General features: G+C 35.1%; 1 long non-coding RNA gene across 1 annotated transcript; it reads right to left on the reverse strand.

Annotated features, from left to right (window-relative positions):
* Positions 1–5,362: 5,362 nt before the first annotated feature.
* On the reverse strand, positions 5,363–22,322 carry LOC127543806 (uncharacterized). The gene is made up of 5 exons (XR_007949310.1): positions 21,673–22,322; positions 12,450–12,602; positions 8,791–8,854; positions 6,661–6,709; positions 5,363–5,611 (listed from the first exon to the last, which is right to left on the reverse strand). It is a non-coding gene; the product is annotated as an uncharacterized LOC127543806 (long non-coding RNA).
* Positions 22,323–22,390: the final 68 nt, after the last annotated feature.

The following is a 22,390-nucleotide window of genomic DNA, read 5'->3' on the forward strand; positions in this document are numbered from 1 at the left end:
TGTATGAACCTCATTTTATTTTATTATTCATTTATTTATTTTATCATCTTACCTAAAGTAGGCAGGGAAGGGGCTAAAAGAAAAGCAGAATGATAAGAGGGAGGGCAAATAAGGGAGACAATCACCAGAAACAAAACAGACTTTTGAGGAGGGGACAAATTTTAGAAAAGGGAGGGGGGAGGAAGAAAATAGGATGGAGAGAAATACACAGTTAGCAATCATAATTGTGAATATGAATCAAATGAATTTACCCACAAAATGGAAGTGGAGAGCAGGCTAGATTAGAAATCAGGTAGAAATAGGATACCTTATGAGACACACACATGAGAATTCACATGCAGAATTTAAATAAAGACTGGAGCAGAATCTATTATGCTTCAGCTTAAATAAAAAAGGCAGGAATCATGATCTCAAGCAAAGAGAAAGCAAAAGTAGGCCTGCTTAAAAGAGAAAATCAGGGAAACTATATTTTGCTAAAAGGCATCATAGATAATGAAGAAATATCAATACTAAACATGTTTGCACTAAATACCAAAGCATTTTAATTATTTTTTCTCAATATTTTTTTTCAATTACATGTAAAGATTTTTTCAATACATATTTTTGTAAGATTTCGAGTTCTAATTTTTTTCTTCCTCCCTCCTTTTCCTCTTCCCCCTTCAAGAAAGGAAAAATCTAATATTTTTAAAAAATTGTTTCTTTTTATTATTATAGCTTTTTATTTACAAAACATATGCATGGGTAATTTTCAACATTGACCCTTGCAAAATCTTCTGATCCAACTTTTCCCCTCCTTCCCCCCATCCCCTCCCTTAGATGGCAAATAGTGCAATACATGTTAAATCTGCTAAAGTATATATTAAATATGATATATGTATACATATTTATACAGTTATTTTGCAGCATAAGAAAAATCGGATTTAGAAAGATGGTAAAAATAATCTGAGAAGGAAAACAAGAATGCAAGCAGACAATAACAGAAAGAGTGGAAATGCTATGTTGTGGTCCACACTCATTTACCATAGTTCTTTTGCTGGGTGTAGCTGGTTCTCTTCATTACTGAACAATTAGAATTGATTTGAATCATCTCATTGTTGAAGAAAGCCCCGTGCATCAGAATTGATCATCATATAGTAAACAATCTGATACTGATGTAAACTGTGTCTCCTTTGATCTTTGGGGGAGATGGACCTGGGTTAGAGAAACCCTAAAAATCTCAAACCCCTCTGGACTCTGGGAAGGGCCCCACCCTTCTTTTACGAGGGGAAAATTCCAGAGGATAATCTCCTCCTACAATTAAATTGGAGATCTTGGCCTGGGGCATAATCACCACCATTTATTGAGTTGAAAATTGGTCCCTCAAACTCATCTGGAGATTGTTCCCTCTCTTAGAGCCACAAAAAATCAATATAATTAAAGAAAGTGTGAGACCCCAAAACCTTTGCAAAAAATCCTAACAGGATTAGGCCCACTGAGAAGTTATTTTTTCAGTGTAATAAACCCATTTTTTGCCACAACCCTGACGTATGGGAATTGCGAATTCTTTTGCAAAGAACCTGCGGCACCAACTAGGAGATTTCTCAATCCTCAGTTCTCACACCTCAACAATATGAGTTATATATGAACAATCACTTAAACTATATTTCCACATTCGTCATCTTATGAAAGTAAAATCAGAACAAAAAAGGTAAACATGAGAAAGAAAAAGCAAATTTCTTAAAAGGTAAAACTATTATGTTTTGATCTGCATTTAGTCTCTACAATTCTCTCTCTGGATATGTGTAATGGGCTGAAACTGAGCAGATGCACGGAGATCCAAGCACTTAAGACTAATTACCAATTGGACAATATTCTTATCAGTATATGCTTGGAGAAAACTAACTTGATCTGTTATATAGGAGACTGGGTGGAGGATTTGGTGGGTGGAGTGAGAAAACCAGAGTCACTCCTGGCCGGATTGTATTTGATCTGCATTTAGTCTCTACAATTCTCTCTCTGGATATGTGTAATGGGCTGAAACTGAGCAGATGCACGGAGATCCAAGCACTTAAGACTAATTACCAATTGGACAATACTCTTATCAGTATATGCTTGGAGAAAACTAACTTGATCTGTTATATAGGAGACTGGGTGGAGGATTTGGTGGGTGGAGTGAGAAAACCAGAGTCACTCCTGGCCGGATTGTATTTTGCTTTCACTTCGTATTGCCACTCTGTTCATGTCCAAAAATAATAAAGATCAAGGACTTTTGCTGATCCTGACTCTGGCTGATTCTAAAGTATCCAGGATGCTAATGCGGTCTTCACAGATGTGGATGACATTTTTCCACCCTAAATCTAGTGGAATTTTCTTAGATCATTGTACTGCTGAGAAGAGTTGATTTGTATTGCTGAGTTATAATTGATCATCACATAATGTTGCTGTTATTATGCAATATTTTCCTGGTTCTCATTTCACTAAGCATCAGTTCATGTAAGCCTCTCCAGGCCTTTCTGAAATAATCCTACTCCTCATTTCCTATAAAACAATACTATTCCACTATATTCATATCCCATGATTTATTTATTTATTTGTTTATTTATTTTTGCTGAGGCAATTGGGATTAAGTGACTTGCCCAGGATCACACAGCTAGGAAGTATTAAGGATCTGAGACCAGATTTGAACTCAGGTCCTCCTGACTTCAGGGCTGGTACACCATCTAGTTGTCCCACCAGGATTTATTCAACTATTCTTCAATTGATGGGTATCCACTGAATTTCTAATTCCTTGCTACCACAAAAAGAATTACAAAAAACATTTTGCACATGTGAGCCCTTTTCCCTCTTTTATATATCTTTGGGATACAGACCTAGTAATGACATTACTGGATCAAAAGGTATGCACAGTTTTATAGTCCTTTGGCACAGTACTATAGTTCCATAGTACCTTTGGGTATGATTCCAAATTGCTCTCCATAATGGCTGGATCAGTTCACAACTCTACCAACAATGTATTTGTGTCCCAGTTTTCCCACATCTCCCCTAACATTTATCATCACCGTTTCCTGTCATCTTAACTAATCTGATAGATGTGAGGTGGTACCTCAGAATTGTTTTAATTTCTTTTTCTCTTATCAGTAGTGATTTAGAGCAATTTTTTTCATGTAATATAGATGGCTTTGATTTCTTGAACTGAAAACTATCTGTTCATATACTTTGATCATTTATCAATTAAAGAATGACTTGTATTCTTATAAATTTGAATTGGTTCTTTATATATTTTAGAAATGAGGACTTTATCTGAAATACTGGCTGAAAAAATTTTTTCCCTAAGCTTTCTGCTTCCCTTCTAATTGGCTACATGGTTTTGTTTGTGCAAAACCTTTTTGATAATATAATCAAAATTATCCATTTTGCATTTTATGTTCTCTTGATTCTTTGGTCATAAATCCTTTCCTTCTTCAAAGATCTGACAGTCCTTGCTCTCCTAATATGCTTATAGTTTCACCTTTTATGTCTAAATCACGAATCTATTTGGACATTATTTTGATATAGAGTATGAGATGTTGGTTTGTCTAGTTTCTGCCATACTGTTTTCCAGAATTTTTTGTAAAATAGTGGGTTCTTATGCCAGAAGCTGGAGTCTCTGGATTTATCAAACATGTAGAGGGCTGAAACTATTGAGTTGATGCATTGAGGTCAGGACTGCCAAGTGCTTGAGGCTAACTGCCAATTGGACAATACTCTATGGACATATGCTTGGAAAATGGTCCTTTCCACTATCTGTGCTGGCTCAATGATTGATGTATATAGAAGATTGTAGGAGGGACTAGGGGGTGGAGTAAGACTGGCCAGAGTCACATTTTGGTGGTAGACGAGGGAGGTGGTGTTTATGGAGATTCTGCTTCCATCCTGTTCTATCCTGCGTCTAAAGACCACGAATAAAGACTAAGGACTTTTGCTTATCCTGACTCTGGCTGTTTCTGGGGTATCCTGGGTGCTAGTGCAGTCATCACACAAACATTAGATTACTATGGTTATTGACTATTGTGTCTTGTGTACATAACTTGTTCTACTGATCCATCACTCTATTTTTTAGCCAATACCAAAGGTTTTAATGACTGCCACTTTACAGCTGGGTCACTTTCTTTTGAATTTTTTTTCATTAATTCCCTTGATATTCTTTTGTTCTTCCAAATGAATTTTGTAATTATTTTTTCTAGCTTTATAAAATAATTTTCATCAGTTTAATTGGCAATGAATAAATAGATGAATTTAAGTAGAATTATCATTTTTATTATATTAGCTTGTCCTGTCAATGAAGAATCAACACTTTTCTAACTGTTTAGATCTGACTGTGTGAAAAGTGGTATAGCATCTAAATTTTTAAAGGAAATATTAAGTGAATTATGGAAGGAAATAGTACAACTATACTAGTGAGGAAACCCAATTTATTTTTCTGAGATATAGATAAATCTAATCATAAAATAAATAAGAAGTTAAAAAGCTGAATAGAATTTTAGAAAAGTTAGACATGATAGACCTTTGATGTTTACTGAATAAGAAAGAAAAGAAAGGAATATGCCTTTTTCTCAGCTGTATATTGCACTTTTTTTTTTTGAAAATAAAAAATAAATATTTATTTTCAGTTCATTTCAATAAATGCTTAATATGCATTTGCCAAAGCCAGGTATTGTGCTGGACAGTAGAACAAGTCTTATTAACCTGAGGTTTGTGAATTTATTTTTTAAAATATTTTGATAACTGTATTTCAATATGATTTGTTTTCTTTTCTTTTTCTTTTTTTTTAATTATAGCTTTTTATTTACAAGTTATATGTATGGATAATTTTATAGCACTGACAATTGCCAAACCTTTTGTTCCAATTTTTCCCCTCCTTCCCCCCGCCCCCTCCCCCAGATGGCAGGTTGATCAATACATGTTAAATATGTTAAAGTATAAATTAAATACAATATAAGTATACATGTCCACACAGTTATGTGGACAAAAAGAATCGGATTTTGAAATAGTGTACAATTAGCCTGTGAAGGAAATCAAAAATGCAGGTGGACAAAAATAGAGGGATTGGGAATTCTATGTAGTGGTTCATAGTCATCTCCCAGAGTTCTTTTGCTGGGTGTAGCTGGTTCAATTCATTACTGCTCTATTGGAACTGATTTGGTTCATCTCATTACTGAAGAGGGCCATGTCCATCAGAATTGATCATCATATAATATTGTTGTTGAGGTATATAATGATCTCCTGGTCCTGCTCATTTCATTCAGCATCAGTTCATGCAAGTCTCTCCAGGCCTTTCTGAAATCATCCTGTTGGTCATTTCTTACAAAACAGTAATATAATAAGGATATTTTAGAGTCAAGACTAAGTTCTTTATATTTAATCAAAATCTTTTTCCATTATAGTTTTGGATTTTTACGACTAACAAGTATAATCCCTCGTTTTTGAAGACAAGAGATCTACTTCTCCTGCTCTTCCAAATTCTTATCTACTTTATTATAAATATCTTCAATTCCTTCAAATGATTCTCATCAGTCACCATCAGCTGAATATCTTCCAACTTTTCAGTCAACATACTTCTTTAAAAACAGCATCCCAGTCCTTGAAATGTGGTCTAATTAGAATAGAGAACAAATGAAATAGTACAAAGATTATACTAGGTCTTCTGGCTGCCATATCTTACTAGTGCCTGAAATTGCAGTTCTTTAAAAATCCCCAGTCTTTTAAAAAATGAAGGGTTACTTTTCTGTCATCCTGTATTTACACAGATGGTTATTAAAATCTGAGTGTAGAACTTGATATTTATTCTACTAAATTCCATCTTTTTCATCTATTAAAATGTGGACGGAATTTGTCACGAGAAAGTATGCCCACACAGAAACTAAGCACTGACCAATATCTAACACCATACTAAGATAAGGTCAAAATGTTTTCATGATTTAGACATAAAAAGTGATATTATAAGCAAATTTGAGCAACAAATGATAGTTTACCTCTCAGATCTGTGGGGAAAGAAGAAATTTGTGGTCAAAGAAGAATTAGTATACATTATAAAATGCAAAATGTATATTTTGATTATATTAAATTATAAAAATTTTGGACAAACAAAACAAATGCAGCCAAGATTAGAAGGGAAGCAGAAGCTGGTGAAAAATTTTACATTCAAGGGTTCTGATAAAGGCCTCATTTCTAAAACATATAGAGAATTGACTAAAATTTATAATTCCCATTCTTCAACTGATAGTCAAAAGATATGAAGACAATTTTCAGATGAAGAAATTAAAATAATTGCTAGACATATGGGAAAAATGGTCTAAATCACTATTGATCAGAAAAATGCAAGTTAGGACAATGCTGAGGTACCACTACACCTCTCAGATTGGCTAAAATGACAGGGAAAGATAATGATGAATGTTGGAGGGATGAGAGAAAACTGGGACTCTAATATATTATTAGTTGAACTGTGGATGTATCCAACCATTCTGAAGAGTAATTTGGAACTATGCCCAAAGGGCTACCAAACTGTGTATACCCTTTGATCCAGCAGTGTTTCTACTGGGCTTATATCCCTAAGAGATCATAAAAAAGGGAAAAGGACCCACATATGCAAAAACAAAAATAAAAAACACGCATCTTTCAAATTACTGAAGAAGTTACTTTTACCTTTTCTGAAATCTTGATTGAAATTATTTAAAGTTCTTGAATATAGGTACTTAAGGCAGTATATGAAAAAGAAGAGTCAAAATTAATAACACACCCTCCAAAGAAAGGCAAACACTCAATGATTTGGTCAAATTGATTGTACATTTTTCAATCAATATATACACTACACTCTTGTTATATTACACAATTTGTTTATAATCATCTGATTCCTTAATAGAGAAATGAAAGTCTTACTATGATTTCCATATACAATAGGGAAGCTTAGCCCAACATCTTAAATTACTCAAAATGATATTACCATTCTTAGGATAGAATCTCATGAGGTAGTTTCTTCTAAAATCTCTAGTCTTTACTACTTGAGGGTTTGCTTTTGCTCAGTGCTCTATTAAAGCACTGATCATTCTGTCATAATCAAAATGGCATCTTGGGCTTGTTATGATCTATTTTCAAGGGGAACTTGACCAATCAACCCTTTGTGGATTGACAGTGGCCAAGTTCATTTAAATATATGAATAAACTGAAGCCATACTTTAGTGTTTTAAGTTTTAGTATATCATAGTCTTATTCTTATTCCCTTCTCTCCCATAACATAAGTTCTTTTTTTTTTTTTCCATAACATAAGTTCTTGAAGAGAAATTGACTATGTTGGTTTTTATCCTCGTATCTAATGTGAACAAACTTGGAAGTCAGACAATAGGCATGTAATCTAGAGGCCTAGCACACAGTAGATATACAAATAAAAATATTAAGAAGACACTTTAAAGTTTTTCATTGCATGAGGTAACATTGCAAAATATTATCATTCCCATGTTAGAAATAAGAAATTGAGGCCAAGTGGAATTAAGTAACCATCTCAAGATCACAAAGGTGATAAATGTCCTGACTTCTAATCTTATATGCTCTCCCTATATATAACAATTATATGTGGTCATGGATGTAGGTCTAGAAGGACCCTCAGAGATCATCTCTTTAACCTTCCATTTTGCAGCTGAGGAAACTAATCCCAGGAGGTAACATCTTCCCAAGATTGCACAGGTAGGAAGTAGATGAGCCAGGACTGTAATTTAGGTTTTTTCAATATTCTTTACTTGGTACAAGCAATCATTGATTTCCATTTTTATGGCTGAACTTACAAAACAGAATAAACCATACATTTTTTTAAATGGATATTTTATTTGTAATTTTGTCCAATATTATGCTGTTTGGAAACATGAAGATTTTGCTTAGCATTTCAGATCTCTTCTAGCTCTTTAACTTATTTTTTACCTGATTTTTGAATGGGGAAAGGTTATATGATAACTTACCCTTTTTTGTGCAGGTGTATTGTTAACCAATTAATTTGAGCCAGTCACTTCTGGGATTTACTTTGCTGCTGTTGTTGTTTGGCCTGAATCTATGATTTTACTTGTGGGAGGAATTCTTAATGAAGAAAATGATTTTACCAACCAGTCTTAGAGAGTTGCCTTGGACATTATGTGGCAAAAATGACATGTAAAGGATCCTATTTGTCAATATTTTTTAGATCCAGATCTTTTTTTAAAAAGTGTTTGCTTATTTTTAATACACATTGCTTTTGAATCATGTTGGGAGAGAAAAATCAGAACAAAATGGAAAAACCATGGGAGGAAAAAAAAAAAAAACAGAAAAAAGAAGTGAACATAGCATGTGTTGATTTACATCATAGTTCTTTTTCTGAATACAAATGGCATTTTCTATCCAAAGTCTATTGGGATTACTTTAGATAGCCATGTATTCTTGATGCTGAAGATGGCGCTCTCTACTATATCAGACTGCCTATCCAGTCTATTAATATCATTAGGGCCTTTTCTTGCAGATTGTTTAGGCATTAATTCTTGAGTAGTTGTGGTCTGCTGACACCTAGTGCTAATGTCCCAATATGGCACTACTAAAGCAAATATGATGACTTCTAGTATAGTCTACAAAATATGGGCTTGCAGAAATTGGCTTCAAAAGGATTATTTTTCATTACTTTTTGATACTCATACATTAACTAGAAGGATGTGGAAAACTAATTCTTTATCATTCTAGGATTGACATAGGAAGTCTATATAAGCCAAAAAATTATGGTAATTTTTATATATTGCTGATTTATATAAATGTAATACTTACATATTCATTAATATAGATGATGAAAATGCCTGTTATTTGCTCATGAATAAATTGAGCTTCAATTCTGAAATGAGAGATGTTGTTGATTAAAATAAACTGTGGCAAACATATCCAGAGATAAAAACAGGTATTACATTAAATTAAACCTCAAAATTTGGGAGTTTAAGACTTTCCAATAATTGCTAATACAGTGAGTAGAATATTGAATTTGAAATCTGGAGACTAGCTTCCCATCCTGGCTTTCTTACCTATGTGGTCGTAGAAAAGTAACTTAATCTGTTAAGTAAAGTGAAAGATCTTTGATTTCATTAGTAAAGGGAAAATGCCAAGAAAATGCACACAAATGTAGACTGGCAAATTCTCTGCAATTTATAGTCTCTGAGCACTGAGTTATCTAGCTTTATTAGGGAGCTTTGAACCTAGGACTCCTTGGTTTAGAAGAGTATTCACTCACCATGCCAGCTCCTTCTGTCCCTACCCCCAATCATTTCTAAGTATGTGTTACCATGTCACAATGGCAACAACCACCACCAACAAACATTGAGAGACAGCATGACACAGTAGATGCCCTGAAACCTATATTTGCATCCTAGCCCGATTACTTGCTAACTTAGCATAATTCTGGTAAATTATTTAACCCAAGCCTTGGTTTCCTCATTTGTGAAATGTGGGGAATGATACTTAAAATTTCTCCTCACATTCTGAAAATAACCTGTTATTATTTATGAAGTCACTTCCATGGATTATACTATATTGCTGAGAATCAAAGTCAGCTTAACTAATTTCAAATACAAGGATAAAAACTGTCATAGTCTCTGCCCTCTAGAAACTGGTTTTCAACTGAAAAATCCTAAGGCTAAGACATTGAAACTTAAACATAGAAAACACATGCATGCTCTGTATAGCGTTACTATGCTAGATTAATTAATGACTTCATAATCATTAATTACAATTAAAACATTGTTTGATGGTGGTAGTGTTACTATTAGAGCCAAATCTTACATTAAAATGATGAAATATGGCTGTAATTTTGTTTTTAAGGACCTAAGAGATTCTTCCTACTCTCACTATAACAGTCTTTCATTTAATGTCATGTTGTTTCAAGCCCAATATGTAATGAGTTGGGGGTAACCCTACATTTCCTTCAACAGTACAATCCTTCATTTATCAGAGAGTAAATTATGCTTGCACAAGGAACTGAATTAGTGATTAGATCCAAAGGCATCTTGAACTCAACATATTTAAAACAGAGCTTTTTCTTTCTGCCACCCCCACATCCCAATCTTTCTTTTCTCTAGACTTCCCTGTTTCTTTTGGAGAGATCAATAACCTTAAATTACCCAGGTTCACTATGGAGTATCTTTGAATTTTCCTTTCCTTATCCTTTCATCCAATATAAGTCATAGCCATGACTTACCCATTCTACTTCCACTCCATTTCCTCTATTGTTCCCTATTCTCTATTCACAAGGCCACCACCCTAGCTTAGGCACTTAACCCTCCCCCAAACTACTGCTGCTTCTCATTGCTCAGCCATTGTCAGACTTTCCATGACCCTGTAGGCTACAGTATGCTGTCCATGAGGTTTTCTTGGTAAAAATATTGGAGTGGTTTGCCATTTCCTTCTCCAGTGGATTTTCAACAGCCTACTAATTGGACTCTTAGCTTTTCCTCTTTCCACTATATTCTCTAAACAGCTGCCAAAACAATTTTCTTAAAACACAGATCTTATTATGTTATAATTCTCACCCAATGCCCCTCAATATACAGTGACTATCAGTTGCCTAGGATAAAATGCAACCTCTTCATCTTGATATTTGTATTCATTACAATTTAAACCTAATCTTTCCATTACACCTAGAGAGCTATCAAATTGTGCATACTCTAGGATGCAGTAGTATCTGTGCTCAATCTGTATCCCAAAGAGATCACAAAAAAGGGAAAAGGACCCACATGTGCAAAAATGTTTTGTAGCAGCTCTTTTTATAGTGGCAAGAAACTGGAAATTGAGTGGATGCCCATCAATTGGAGAATGACTGAATAAATTATAGTGTATGAATGGTATGGAATATTATTGTTCTGTAAGAAATAATCAGCAGGATGATTTCAGAGAGACCTGGAGAGACTTATATGAACTGATGCTAAGTGTAGTGAGTAGAACCAAGAGACCATTGTACATAGCAACAAGATTATGTGATGATCAACAGTGATGGGCTTCGCTCTTTTCAATGAGATGAATCAGGCTAATTCCAATGGACATGTGATGGAGAGAGCAACCTGCATCCAGAAAGAGGATTATGGGGACTAAATGTGGATCATAACATAGTAGTTTCACCTTTTTTTGTTGTTTACTTGCTTTTTTTTCTTTTTCAATATTTTCCTTTTTGATCTGATTTTTCTTGTACAGCATGATAAATGTGGAAATATGTTTAGAGGAAAAAAAACCTAACTGTTGCAGACTTAATTCCTTTCCCATATTAAAATATGTTCAAACTGACCTATTTGTTTTTTTTTTTTAATTAAAGCTTTTTATTTACAAAACATATGCACCGGTAATTTTTCAACATTGACTTTTGCAAAACTTTGTGTTCCAAATTTTCCCTTGCTTCTTTTCATCCCCTCACCTAGATGGCAGGTAATACAATACATATTAAATCCAATATATGTATACATATTTATATAGTTATCTTGCTGCACAAGAAAAATCAGATCAAAAAGGAAAAAAAAACTGGTAAAGAAAACAAAATGCAAGCAAACAACAACAGAGAGTGACTATGTTGTGGTCCACACTCAGTTCCCATAGTACTCTCTCTGGATGTTGATGGCTCTTTTCATCACAAGATCATTGCAACTGATCTTAATCACCTCATTATTGGAAAGAGCCACAAAATTGACCTATTTGTACCATACATCTAATATACCATATTCACCTCCGTGCCTTTGTATAATATGTGGTACTTCCTTCTCATCTCTAACTTCCTTTACTATCCAGTTCATGTGTCATTTCACATGAAAAGTCTTTCCTGAGCCTCCTATTGGTAGAACTATTTCCTTCCTAAAAGTTCTTGTATTGTCTTATCTGTTATTTATTTGTACTCCTTAGAACAGTATATGTGTGCATATATATGTATATTGATATATCGCTATATACTATTTATATTTGTAATCCTATATATCTTATGCATTTAAAAAATATTATTCTGAGAAGGGGTCTTTTGGTTTGACCAGATCAAGGAGTCCATGACATAAAACTGCTTACAATTCCCTTCTCTAGAAGGATATAAGCTCCTCATAGGGACTTTTAAATTTCTTTCTTTGTATTCTACATCTCTAACACAGGGATATCATTAATAGATCCATGATTGGATGGCGTGTTTGAATATGTAATGGTACAAGCTTGTAATAGGTACAAGCTCTGATGTTTGGAGTAGAAAAACCCAGGTCAACTTAGTGCATTCCCTAGAATCTACCCTATCCCTTTTATTCTAGGCTTTGGACCTCACTAAAATATTAAATACATACATACATGTGTGTGTGTGTGTGTATTAAATACATACATGTGTGTGTGTGTGTGTGTGTATATATATAAAATACATATGTGTGTGTGTGTGTGTGTGTGTGTGTGTATATATATGCATTTACTTAATCTTATTTAGTCACCTTGAGCTGACTTAGTTGCAGAAAGTACTGCCTGTTTTAGATATTGCTGGGGAAGAGTTCATTGTTCAGTTGCACCCCACTAAGGTGGGTGCTTGCATCTACAACAGATTCTGGACATTTTTTGAGACTCTGTTGGTTTCCAGTTTCCATCACCTACAGAACACAGAAAGAAATGTTAGTAGTCACTAATATACTTATTATAACACTAAAATAAACAATGGCAAAAAATGGACACAAATTGCAATGGAGAAAGAGGAACACATGAACACTTGCTAACTTAATTCAGCCACTCAAATCAGGTTTTTTCTGTGTTAATTTCTTTTACTTGTAGCAAAGTAAAGTACGACTCCAAAGGAGTGATAAAATGAAGAGCTACTGCATTCTCTAACAGTGGGAACAAGAATCTGTTTTTGGGTCAACAAGGGTCCTTCCATCCAACCTGGCCCAGTAGGTGTAACACTCTCTGGTCATTCTAAAGTAGCAGTAGCTGAATTATTAATTTGGGTGTTGGACCAATGGTTTCGTAACTGCCTTTATTCAGTTTTTGAAGGGAAATCAGAGAAGCACTAATTCTATGCTGAGTAACTCTACAAAATCCTAATGGATGCAAGATGGAGATGATCCAGCTTCCTACCCAAATTTTGTCCACTCTCTCCATTTTTGCCTTTTTCCTAGAACTCTATGATACAGTCTCTGGAGCTTTCACAAGTTTTTGTCCTGTGGCCAACACAATATGGAGAAGATGTTTGTTTTTCTAGCTATTCTGCAGCAGGATGAGATTCTTAATACAGGTTTAAAAACAGACTGATTGATAGAATACTATCTTGGGGCAGCTGGATGGCACAGCGGATAGAGCACTGGATAGAACGCTGACTCTGAATTTAGGAGCATCTGGCCTCAGACACTTAACACTCCTAGCTGTATGACCCTGGGAAAGTCACTTAACCCCCAATTGCCTCAAAACAGCCTCAAAAAAGAGATAGGATAGTACCTTGTTCATAGTAAGCACTTAATATTTGTTGAATTTAATTGAATTCACAGGGGTCATGCCCTGTTTATGGGTAGTAAGACACTGATGAAATGTTTTTTGAATGGAACTGAACTAAGATAATGATAAAAATGGCAATTGCTCAAGTTTGAATGTTATTGAAACTTGATTTAAATTTTTTTTCGATCAAAAATTTTTTTCCTTTCTACCTCCATACTACCATCCCCCTAAAAAAAAAGAAAGAAAAAAGAAAAAAAAAACCTATAACAAATAGGTACAGCTAAGCAAAAGAAATTTCCATACTGGTTATATCCAGAAAACCAGTTTTCATTCTGTATCACCTCAGTGAGGAAGCAGGTAACACCTTTATCCTGGGTCCTATAAAGTCATGGTCGATCAATTGTGTTGATTCAAGTTCTTACATCTTCTAAAGTTGTTCATTTTTCAATGTTCTTACTGTACAGATTGCTTCTCAGGTTCTTTTCATTATACCCTGAATCAAGTCATAAAAATTTTCCCAGTTTTCTTTGACCTTATACCTTTCATTTTTCATTACATTCACATATCACAGTTTGTGCAAAAATTCCCTAATAAAACAGTTCTTTGGTCTCCAATTTTTAGCTAGTATGAAAAGTGGGTCTTTTCTCTCTCTCTCTCTCTCTCTCTCTCTCTCTTTTTGGCTTTTTGGGGTTTAGGACTAGTAATGGTACAGCTAGGTCAAAGATTATGCAATTTAGTAACTTTTTAGAACCGTTCCCAACTGTTAATCCAAAATAACTGTACTAATTCATCAAGAAGGGAATAAGCATTTACATACTGTATGCTATGTGCCTTACACTGTGCTAAATGCATTACAAATATCTCTTTTGAGATTTATGACAACCCTTCAAAGTCAGTGCTATTACTCTTATTTTACAATTAAGAAAACAGGCAAAAAATGTCAAAGAACTTGCTTTAGGTCACATAGCTAGGAAGTGTCTGAAGTTGGATATGAATTCAGGTCTTTCTGATTCCACATTCAGCATTCTCTACCTCTTGCTACAGGTTTTTATCAACAATGAATCAAAGTATTTGTTTTTGCTCTGCTCCAAGAACATTTTTCATTTATCTTTCCCTTCAATTTTGTCAATACAATAGACATGAGAGAGAACATCGGGATTGCTTTAAACTGCATTTCTCCAATAATTAATGTTTTGGAGCATTTCCTCATAAAGCTAAAGAAAGCTTGGATTTTTTTCTCCTTTAAAACTGTCTGTTCATATCCTTTTATCCTTTCTTGGTTGCAGGCAAGCTCTTATTCTTATACATTTGAAGCATTTCCTTATATGCCTTGGAAATGTGACCTTTACCAGAGAAACTTACTTTAAAGATTCTTTTTTTTTTTTTCATTGCTATTAACTATTTCCTTTTCAAACTTAGCTACATTGATTTTGTTTGTGGAAAAAAACTTTTAAAATTTTATGTTATCAAAATAGTCCATTTTATTTTCTGTGATTCTTTCTGTTCCTTGTTTGGTTATGAACTGTTTCCCTACCCATAAATCCAAAAAGTAATTTCTCTTTTACTCTGATTTGTTTATTATGTGACCTTTTATATCCAAGTCATATGACCATAGTGTGTGAGATGTTGTTCTAAACATAATTTTGGCCAGACTGTTTCTGTTTTCTTAGTAATTTTTGTCAAATAATGAGTTTGACCCCACTAACTGGTATCTTTGGATTTATTGAAGACTAAGTTACTAGTTTGGTTTGCTGAAATTTGAGTTTGTATGGTGAGAGTTCTGCAGAAAGTACTCATTTCAGGCTTTCTCTTCTCTATTGATCTTATCCCAGATAATTTCTGTCTGCTTAGAATTTTCCTAGGTGGTCTCCAAATTAGAGACCACTGATCAGAATGTAAATTGGAAAGAACCTCAAAAATCATCTAGTCCAACTAAATATCCAAACAGGATGCATATCTATGACATCCCTGATAAGGCGATAAACTTAGAAATGTCTGTTTCTTCTTGGAGACCTCCAATAAGGGAAACCTACCACCTCCTGCGATGATCCATTTTACTTATGGATAACTCTGTTACAAAGTTTTTCACTTGAAGCATACCAAGATGGTGAAATAGTAGGAAGCAATATCATGAGCTTCTCTCTACACACTCTTCCTAACAGTTCTAGAAAGTGAAGCAAACCAAATCCTGATAGGGAAATCCAGAAAAGGCTTCACTTGAGATCTCTGTCCAGTCTAACTCAGTCTAGAGAGACAGGCAGGGAAGTCTGTGGAGTTGGGCTCAGGCAAGGGACACACTGTGCTGTGATATACACAGAGCACTACACCACCAGGGGAAGAGTGAGCTCAGACGCATCTCCTAGGCCCATGTTAGTAGCCTGTGATTATGACAAGTGGAAGATTTGTCTCTCACTTCTCAGTCCTAGGTCATAGATCCTGGACAAAATAGAAGGGAGTCTAAATGTAGCACTGATATGCCACAATAGGGAGGCCCTGGTCAGTGTACGGAGAAAGGAGGATGTTCAGGAACTAGTTTTGAAGAAGTGATGTGGCTCAAACTTCAGGCACAAAGCAAAGTTTCACTTTCAAATTCTACTCCAGATTGCAAAGGAAGAACCAAAGTGAACCTCCCAGGCCAAAGAAGAGCTTACAGTTCTGTTGCTCTGAATCAACGGAGCTTTCTAGTTGGTTGACAGGGGTAAGGTTCAGCAGTAGTCTACTCTGGCTCAGACTTAAATCCAGGTTAGAAACTTGCAGAGCTCAGACCAGAGTGGTGACACTGACTTTGCTCTGAATTAGAATTTTGGGAGCACTGAAAGCTTGTAGATTCTTAGCCTGTCACTGAGATTCAATATCCCAAGAAAACAGCAACAGTAATAGCCCAAATTTTCCCTGTAGAAGTGTTGTAGAACCTCAAGATTTAAATGCAGGAGAATGATTCTGAAACATTTACAAGAACTGCTTCAGAGAAAAATACAGTTTGGACACAAACACAACTATAATTTTTGGAAGAGATGAAATGAGTTTAAGAAATATTTTTATAAATAGAAAAGAAAAAGTGAAAAAAGAAATGAAAGCTATGGAAGAAAAACTGTAAAGATTGGATAAACAATAAAATTAGCTAGTCAATTCAACTAAATTCAATTCAATCTAAGTCAACATTTATTAAGGACCTTTTCTGGACAAAGCACTGTTAGTTACTAACTGAAAACATCTGTTTATTGAGTTTAAGTTCACCTGAGAAGACACATTTTAAAAGATAAGTAAAACGTGGGGGGCATTCTAAGAACAATGATACTATAGGGTTCAGGAAAAGATTCACAGAGAAGCCCAAACTGAGTCTTGAAGGAATAAAATAATTGTGAGAAGCAGAGATAAGGAGTACAAACTAGTTATAGGAGATAATATATCCAAAGGTTTGGAGTCAGGAGATGATTCCAGGAGATGGAAGATTGAGAGAACAGCTAGTATTCTGGTTTGTTTGGAATCGAATGTCTGATTAGTATGAAAAAGGTTAAAAAAGTAGACAGGAGATAGATTGTGAAGGATTTTAGACTGGGAGGGACTGGAATTTGTATTTTATCCTAGATCACTGTGTGGGGAACCCTTGAAGGTTTCCAAACATAGGAATGGCATGGTGAAATCTCCAAAGTAATTTAACTGAAGTTTCATAGGAAGCAATTAGTGAACTGAACTGGGAGGTGTGTACATACACACACACGTCTGTATATACATATTTTGACATGTATATGGAAAGACAGTGACAGAGACAGAAAGAGCACTTGGGCTTATAATCACAGGCATAAAAATGATGGTTGTTTTCAATAGAAATAAAGAATTGTGAAGAAAATAAGAGAGGTGGTGTTTTGTTTGGACTCAGTGAGATGATGATGGGAAATTTAAGATAGTCATTAAGTAGCTTTTGATACAGGAATGAATTCAAGAGAGACTCCTAAGGTTTGGTGGTCAAGATGGTAGTGATTTGATTTGCCTGGCACATGCTAAACTTGTTCTTTATTTTTGCTTCAAACTCCAATCTTTTCATTCCTCCCTGTTCTTCTGGTACTTCACCCCTATCCTTCCTTCTCCTTTTTTCCCCTGACCTTTAGGAAGAGAAAAAGGAGATTACAATAAAAGAAATTTCAGAGCTTAAAGTAATGGAGATGGCAGAGGTATGAGTGACAAAGATATTCAACACATGACCATCTCTGTGGGTAGCTGTTGAAGATATATACATCATGGAAATTAAGGATGGTGATGAACTGAGTGTCAGGAGAATCTGAGGAAACATCAATATGTATACAGAAGTTTCTAAGTGTGAGGGCAAGGGTTGGAATGGAAAAACTAAATTAGATATTCAACATCTTGAAAAAAAGAAGAAAAGTTATCTGGAGGCTGGAAGACTAATAAAAATCAGACTCTATATAGGCCTTCATGTTGTCATGTGACAGTAGAGTAGAACTTTAGTACATAACTTAGTCAAGTTTGTATAGGTATTACAGATCTATCTATATCTATATCTATCTAAATAGAACCAGGCCCAGAAATGATGAGATCAAGCTCCAGTGCATTTGGGAAACTTGTGTAGCACTTTTAATGGAATCTTGGTTGCCCCCTTCTCAAAAAGTCCAACTCTTTTAATACCAATTTTCTTCTGGTAATCCAATGTGGCTGTCAACCACAGAATTTCAGAAAAATGTAGGCTGTAGCATATTTCTGCCAATGATTTGTATGGGAAAAGAATAATAGATGAGGTCTGAGTGAATTAAAATATTATTAAAGATAAATATATCTGGAGTGGGTCTGTGATGTAGGGAAAAGAAAGGACAAAAGATAGCCTGCATTTTCTATTGGTATACATAAAATAGGAAAAGAATTCAAGGAAGTCTTCCAACATATTGAATGGATCTTCTATGGAGGATTTATATAAAGACATAGATAAGAACTATACAGTATAAAGAGGTGTAGATAAGTTGTAATCTATACATAACAAGCCACACATATTTCAGAGAAATAGACTTGTTGAAGTACCAAAGGATGTACAGGAAGTATCACATCTAGTATTGAAGTACTTAAAGGGTAAATCTTCCTTTCCCGGCTCTAACACTTACAATCTGTAAACATCAAATCATTTGGTCATTCACTAAGTATCTATTGAAGATGTGCCAGGTATTGTACCAAGTAAGCACTGAGGATATATAAAGAAAGGCAGAAGATAGTTCCTGCTTTTGAGAAAATAACAGGGAGAGACAATGTGGAGCTTTAGTTTCCTAAATTATAAAATGAGAGGATTATACTAAACGACCTATAAGATCTCTTTCAGTTCTAAATCTATGATTTTCTATGTTTCACTCAGCATCTCCAATGTTTCAGTTATATAATAAATGGCAAATAATATCTATTTTTTTCTTTGTTTACTATTATATCATGTTACAGATCCATATGTATTTAACAGGAACTTGTCAGAAGCTAAAGACCTAGAAGAGGAATGAGGTGGCTCAAGTTCAAGTCTTTGGCTTAACTTCATATCCCCAGTCTACTTTATTTCTCTTTTATTCCTTTATTTCTCAGCCTTTTCCCCTTAATTGGCTGTGAATTGAAAATGAAGCACATTTATTATTCATTGCATATATAATCAAATTCTGTGTTCCTCATTCTTAATTACAAAAGCTTATGAACTGAAATTTTATTCTTAAAAACACAAGAGCCAACTAAATGAAATTAATTATTAAGTTCCCTTTTTTATCTCACTGGGGCTTTGGATTTACTTTTTTTTCTCTGTGTGTAAGGTGTATTTTGAGGGAAAGGACATTCATTGGTCTCACGGAACTAACAATACAGCAGGAAACTACAACATGTAGCTACTTTTTAAAAATAGAGAATTATGAAATTCTATGAGATTTAAGAAGATAGACAATTGCCACAAAGCGGGAGCAAACAGCACTAAACTCTAAAAAGTACAGGCTGAGAAGTCCCAGAACTGATATTTCTTGACATATCCCTTTCCCCTTGTCCCTATGTCCTTGCTCATCATCAATAGGGAGAACATTTCCTCTGATTTTGAGACTCAAAAACCTATCTTGGCTTGCTAGAATCCTTTCTTCCTCTCTTCCTTTCACCAAATAGCTGTGTAGTTCAGGGGTCAAGGTAACTGGACAGTGCTCTGGCTTGGTTACCATGGCAAAGTCACTTGGCCTCAGCCTGACAAACTGGATAACTAGATCTTCTCTTAGGCTAGGGAAATAAACTAAGATCATCTCTCCTGAAAACCATTTAATATATGGGAGAGGAAAGGAGAAAAGAAAGAGGATTGCTTACCCTTATGGCCTAATCTATTCTTTATTAGCCTGTTGTGAAGGCATCACTTCATTGCAGAACATCCTATACAATTAATTTCCACTAAGATCTCTCTCTTCTTTAAAAAGCACTTCTTCCAAGAAGTATTTTTTGACACAATTCTAGATTAGAAGTAACTGGTTCAAGTTATTTCTATAATTTCAGTGGCTATCCCCCTGATTATACTTATATGTATATATGCTGAAAATTAAGAAAATGTGGTGCTGCCATATGATCAAAATATTACTTGAAAAAGAAACAGTTTTAGCTCAGTATTACTGTTTGCAGAACATGGATGATGACTGCTGAGAGCCTGCCTAAATCTGAGGTTCTGTGAATAAAATACATTATTAGTTATACTACTAGGATATTGTGAAGGTTTTTGACATCTCATGTAATGGAATTTAGGAAAAGGTACTAAATAAAGGTCTGATATTTTTAGTGATTTTAGAGATTTTTAGGGAGGTCAGACAAGTAATGAAGCTGATTAAATAGTGGTAAGGGGGATTGCAATAAGTATTTCAAGAGCAATGTTATGTTTTTTTTGTTTAAAAAGGACTTGGAACTTCTAAAAATTATTTAAACAGATAAAATATGATTATCTAAAAGTTATATTTTTCAAGCATGTATGCTATAAGTGTATATATTATTTATAGGATATTGTGTATTATCCATTGTATGTATGCACATATACAAAATAATTCTGAAAGTCAGTTTTAGACAAGTATATTTTGTCTTATTTTTATAATTCAAAACTCAGAAAAATTAAATATTAAATTAATATATCATAATATGGTTCTTGAAAGAAATTATTATAGCACCTTTTCTCATTTTTAATCACTTTTACTACTTACCTAGGATTTGATTAAAATACTATATGCAAAATGCTTAGAACCTTAAAATACTACTTGTTAGTTATTATTTGATTGCATATAAGCAATCATATAACTGTACATACTATAGTGATGCTTTAAAAAAATACATGTAACATCACAATTGTTTAGAAACAAGATTTCTTTAAATTGAATCATTTATTCAACAAGCACTTAGTAAATGCCTACTATGTGCCAGGCATTGTGAGACAGACATCTACAGAAAATACAGAGTGAATTAATTCTCAGCAATTAGTTCTGGAAGAATTTATTTAACTTGGCGATGGAGTACTATCACTCCAATTGCTTGCATTTGAAAATTAATTCTATGAAGGTAAGTGAAATAGTAAAACTATATAAAAAAGATAACTTGGGCTTTGAAAAAAAAAAGAGGAAGAATTAAGAGATAATAGGAATTATTTTGCTTTAATGATCCACAAGCCATTTTTCTTTTTTGGTTAAATTAGTTGACAAATATTGGAAGAGAATCAAAACCAAGATCCTAGTGGGGGAACAACTAACTGCCTCCCAGAGCACTCATTTCATAATATTCATGTGACTCGAGTCAAAGCAGCTAATAGGACCGGCAGTTTCCTTGGCAGCCTCTGAAGCTCACATGACCTCAAGCTCAGTACTTTCTGTCTACATTTTGTGCCAAGACTTACAGAAACGTTCAGGCAGTTTATCTAAGTCTCCAGAAAGCAACATCAGCATTTCCATGAAGATAAACTTTGTTCCAGAAAAGTGAAGTGCTGATGACAGCACAGTTGTAAACCTGATAGATATATATAGATAGATCAGATAAGTTGTATGTGTACACGTACACACACATATTTGGGGGAGGGAAGGAGGAAGAGAAAGAGAGAGAGAGAGAGAGAGAGAGAGAGAGAGAGAGAGAGAGAGAGAGAGAGAGAGAGAGAGAGAGAGAGAGAGAGAGAGATCAACGTTCATTAGGAGAGGAACGTGGCCGCGATCCTAGTTAGTGGCAAGCCATAATAATGTCTTTAAAGGTAAACAAACACTCCACCTGGGAGACAGAGGCATGACTGGCTCTGATTGTAGTCAGTCGGATTCTCAGCGTTCTTCCCAGGAGCAGGTGGTGGCCTGGGCTGCCCCTCCTTCTCCTGGCAACCCATAACTTCCCTGGTCCCAAATGACTCAGCTCTCTTGACCTTTATGTAGTGAGTTGCAAAGATGAATCGGAAGAGAAACTGAACTCATTTCCCGGAGTGACAGTTCTAGCTAGAGGCTGCCTCCAGCATCCCCGCCCTGGTTGGGAGGAGGGAACAAATAGGAAGAGCTGAGAGGCTGGAAAGACCAGGGAGGAATCCCCTGACCCCACAGGGAAATCCCAAACCTTTCTTTTCTTCGTCTTCCCGCACTAGTTCACAACTCCTTCCAACCTTCTCAGCCCAATACTTCCCTGGTTGTTCATTTCCCAATAACTCTCTCTATCTCGAACTACCCATCACTCCACTTAAAGGTGTTGTGAATACAAAAGACTTCCTTACTATTTCCCGGCAAATAAAACCGGGTCCTCACCGGCACCCTTCCTTCTCCCAATCCTGCAAAGCGGTAGGGAAGTGCAACAGGTACCACCGTAGGGCAACCTAGGAAATGTGGTCCCTCGGTGGCTCAAGGTTGCGCCTTCAGGCAGACCAGGGAGCGACCTTAGACTACACCTCCCAGCAGGCAAAGCGAACCATCTTGTTTTCTCCTTGCATTACCATAGTTCTATACTTTCC

This window comes from Antechinus flavipes, chromosome 1 (assembly GCF_016432865.1).
Source record: "Antechinus flavipes isolate AdamAnt ecotype Samford, QLD, Australia chromosome 1, AdamAnt_v2, whole genome shotgun sequence".
NCBI classification, from domain to species: Eukaryota; Metazoa; Chordata; class Mammalia; order Dasyuromorphia; family Dasyuridae; genus Antechinus; species Antechinus flavipes.